Source organism: Sciurus vulgaris, assembly GCF_902686455.1.
Source record: "Sciurus vulgaris genome assembly, chromosome: 3".
NCBI classification, from domain to species: domain Eukaryota; kingdom Metazoa; phylum Chordata; class Mammalia; order Rodentia; family Sciuridae; genus Sciurus; species Sciurus vulgaris.
The window spans coordinates 32,118,113-32,123,071 of record NC_136463.1 but is presented as its reverse complement, the minus strand read 5'-3'; positions in this window follow the sequence as shown (position 1 = coordinate 32,123,071).

Here is a 4,959-nt window from a genome sequence, read left to right as displayed (position 1 = left end):
CACATCCATGTGACCTGATGCTGCATTTAGACTGTAGAGTGCTTGACCAGTTTACCTGGGAAAAGATACTTAACATGGGTAAGATTTCAATACATACCTCTGGAGGAAAGCACAGCGCAAGTAGAGGTGCCCCTTGAACAAAAGGATGCAGGTAGATTGTCATTTAATGTTGTAAATCAGCTCAGTGTTAAAGGAGGCATTAGGACCAGAGAAGAGCAACAGGAAAGAGGATGGATCTTCCAATTCCCAGTCTACCTCTTACCAGACTGAGTTACTTTAAGCACATTATTTAGCCTCTCTGAGCCACATATTCCTCATTAGTAAGTTGGAAATAGTTCATTCCTATCTTCCCAAAGGCAAAACTGTTAGAAAAGCATCCAAACTAGTGTCCAGCATACAGTAAAAGTTTCATAATGTTAACTCCTTTTTCCTGTCTGAGAACCGCAGGTGTAATGATTAATTTTATGTGTCAACTTGACCTAGCTGAGGGGGTACACAGAAATTTGATCCAATATACTTCTAGGTGTGTCTATGAGGATATTGGAAAATGAGATTAATGTTAAAGTTGCAAGACTGAGTTACAGCTTACCTTTAAGGTGGAAAACCCTCATCCAATCAGATGGTGGCCTCAATAGAACAGAAAGACTGATGGCCAGAGAGAGCAGGAGGGAGCTCCTGTTGCCTGTCGGTTTTGAGCAGACATACGGGTCTTTGCTGACTTTCACCCTTGAGTCTCCAACCTGACACCTGAGACCCAGGACAGCACTGTGGACTCTGCCCACTTGCCAGCTGCAGCTCTTGGGACTTCCTGTCCAGCCTATTGGTTTTTGTCTGTCTGGTGGACCTGAACTAACGCAGTCAATCTACCAAAGGTGACTTCTGGAAGTCAGAGTCATTCCAATCTGAAGGTACTAGATTCCCTTTATTTAATACCACTGCATATTAGGGTTTTCTAAAACCAATGAATATTTCAGAAAAAAAAAATAGATTTGTAATAAGCCTTGAATTTGGAGAGAAATTTGACAAAATTTGGGGAAGATTTCCATCATAAACCAAAAGAATAGCCTGAGGCTCAGCAGGGAGGTAGAAGCGGGGAGGAAGATAGTTATGTACTATTGGGGAGTAATAGCTATAATATGTAACATTCATCCACCACTTACGAAGTGGAACTGTAAGAAATTAGAGATGGTCAAGCACTTATGAAATGCCAGATATAGGTCGGATCAGAGGTCTATTGACGAGGAGTCACTTGAGTCAGTTACTGATACCTGAGTACAAAGGTGGCCTCTTCTTGCAGCTATTCATTAGTTGCTATGGACAAAGCTGCTTTAAAAAAAAATGCTGTGACTTGGTGCAGTGGCGCATGCCTGTAATCCCAGCAGTTTGAAAGGTCGGGCAGTTCAAAGTCAGTCTCATTAACTTAGCGAGGCCCTTAGACTCTGACTCAAAAAATGAAAATGTCTGGGGATGTGGCTCAGTGGTAAGTATCCCTGGGTTCAATCTTTGATACCGGGTGGGAGGGTTGTGGGGAGTCATGACTTAAATGAAAAGGAAGTCCATTTTTCTCTCCACCCATTGCTAAAATGAGCAACTTGTAACAATCCAGGGATGGTAGAACTATTTTGCCATCCTTTGTATTTGTATACCTTGTGTTCTTTGAATCCACAATGTCTGTCATATAGTTATCATGTTTTCTTAGAGAAGGAGACAAGACCAGGTGAGGTCATACCTTTTCCTCTTAAGATCCTGACCAGAAAGTGGCACGTATCGCTAATATGATACTGGCCAGAATTTAGTCCCATGACCACACTTCTCTGCAGGGACAGCCAACAGGCCATGTGCTCGGCTAAAACTCAACGAGTTTGCCATTAGTAGAAAGCATAGCCCGTGAGGTATTTAGCAGTTTGCCACAAGCCCAAGTGTGACGGGCTCCTTCCACCTGGGGGTGATCATGTGCTGTATCATTATGGTACACATAGTCCATGGCCTCTATAGACTGCTAATTCCCTTCTGTGTGCACTCCACTGCCTAACGCTGGGCCTGGTACATCAGGATGAGGACTTGAAAAGCCACCCACCTGGCATGCTACTTAGGTGCTGGGCAATTGTGCGAAATGGAGCACATGCTACGTATGTTCAAATACACACAAACACAAATAGATTAGCAAGCCCAACAATCTATCCCAAAACCTCCATTTATTTGCTTCTGAACTCAGTGGCCCTCCCAAAAATATTTGTGTGTGTGTGTGTGTGTGTGTGTGTGTTACATATATATGTATATACATACACACACACACACACACACACACACACACACATATATATACACATTTGGATACACATATATATACATATATATTTTTTAGTATAGTTAGGCATGAATAATACAGAAAAAGAAAATCTGGAGAGAGTGGAGCTGCTTATATTTTATTTGTTTGTTTTTGTTCTGTTTCCTTTTTGCGTCTCTCTTTTTCCTCTCCTGCTGGTTCCTTAAATGGCTCTGCTCTGATGGGCTGCATGACCTGGTCCCTGGAGGGTGTGCTGTCCACCAACATGGATCAGGAGGGACAGACGGATGGACCTTGATGCCCCCTCCATCTTTTTTTTATCTACATAAACTGTAAAGCTGATGCTCGACTTTGAAAAGCCCATTTACCTTGGACTACTCTGGGGGCTGCTGGATAGTAGAGAGGATTCAAAGTGACAAGGCTTAGAATTCCTTGGAGGGTCCCCAAGATCATACTAGAGAAACCACTGGAGATGTTGGGAAACCAAAGAGAATTGGAATGAATGAATCTTGTCAGGTCACTTCTCAACCTAAAACCCTCGAAGGCTTACCGGTGCTCTCGGTCTAAGGTCCACAGCCCTTACCTGGCTCCCAGACTCACCCACAGCCTGCATGCCTACTTCTTCAGCCATGTGCCAGACTTCTTTCCTCATGCCTTTGGGAATGTCCATACTGGCCTTGTGTAGTCCTTCAGATATGACTGACTATCCCGCTAGAGGAGTTTTGTGAAAATGGTTCTGTCTGAAGGAGCTTTCTTCCTCCACCTATTCTCCCAGCTGGCTCCAGAATGTTCTTCTCTGCCCCTCAACGTTAGTCAGATCCCCATTACAGCACCCTTCCTGAATGCTTACCAGCCTCAATGGCTCTTCCCACTATAAGCTCCTTTAGGACAGGCCCCCAGTGTGTCTCATTCGATCTAGGAACCACATCCTGTTCCGACACCAGCCCTTCAAGAAATGTCTCCATGCTTTTGAGGATAATTCTCTGAGCTGGCTGGGTGGTGCTACCAAACATATGAGAATTGAATGTGCTCTTCCTGCTTGGTCTCTTCCAAATCCAGCTGGGAAGCCAGAGGTGTTAAGGGCAGACATCATTGATGGGGATTCTGGGGTAGGAATCTTAGTCAGGGAGCCAGGCCAGGATTCTCGCTGTAAAATAGGAACATTTTCAAGGGAAATGATCCTCTGCTGGAACTCCTCGGTTCCAAGGTGGTGGTCATCTACTCTGATTGTTATGCAGTTAGAATAATTTGCTTGTGGGGGGAAAAAATGTAGTCCCAGGTAGCTCTACTCTTGCAATTAAATTTCAACCGAAGTCCTGATAAAGCTCAGCTGGACTCAAACTAGACTGTGCCACTTCCCCAGTCTCACCCTGGAACACAAAGTCACACCAGCAAAGCCACCCTCACAGGGGCAGGTCATCAGTACTTCCTGAGAAAGACTGGAAACCTCAGGAATCTAGCAACCCCCATACTGTTGACTTGGGGGACTCATTCTGTTTAAAGCAATGGTGAGTGAGTCTGTGTATGTCAGGTTGCATTTAGTCTTCAGAGTTCCTGCCAATTTGTTCAGTTTTCTGTAAGTCATTTATTCACTTAGTTACAATATGCTGCTCTCGGGGCCAGTCATCAAAGTGTGAAATTGTTTCTAACACTCGGGAAGCTTATTGTCTGTCTACTTTGAGAGACAGACATGGGAAAATAACAACCACCATATGCTGGAGGAATAACAGTGTATTTACAATTTTCAAATTCTAAATGATACGCTCATCACCAGGGGAAAATGTACCCTGAAGAATCAGGTACACCCCACCCAGGACCAGATCTGCTTAATTTGCACCTCCGACATCTACCATAGCTGGAGTCTCTCTGTTTCTCACATGCTTCATATTTCAGTGCTGTGTAGAACTAAATCCTCTAAACTAGCAAGCCCAAAAGGGATAATTCCACTAATTTTAGCAAATCTGTTACTTTTTTTAAAGTGCTTTACCTAAAACCTTGATATTATTAGTGTTCTCAGAGTTCTTAGCAAATTATCAAATGCTGTTCAAAGAAATGGTTTGCATTATACCACTTTATGGGAATTTTCTATTCAAAGACTAGAGAATTTTAGTGCTTGTATCTCAAAGAATCTATACAGAAAGTTTCAACTTGTCCTCCATAACATGAGGTATTTAGGTTTAGTTTATCAGAAATTAAATTCCAGCTACAATCCTGAGAATTATATTATAATAATAAGTTTATGAAGCATCAGCTCATTTGCATAATCCTATCCATATGGCCACAATGACTGTAGCATGGATAGACATGTTAGGGAGAACTCTAAATTAAGGACTAGAGCAAGAGCTGTTGGAAAGATGTGCTGTCTTTTGAGGGGCTGGGGACTTGGTATGAACCTGGGAGCACTCATTCTGATACAGCAGCAATCCTGCCACCAAATGCAGATTGATGTCAAAGACAAATTGAAGAAGAAAGCTGATATTTAATGTGAATTTGAGCACCTGTGTCAATCCCTACCTGAAGCTACCTATGACTTTCCTTGCACAAAAGTGAGCCCCAAATTCTTGTTTGTGTTCAAGTCTACAAGTGAGGTTGCATGTCAATTGCAAACAAAACTTAGCCAGTTCATTCCCACAAAAAGAAAAATGTAAGAAGAAAGCTGAACAGAAGACAAG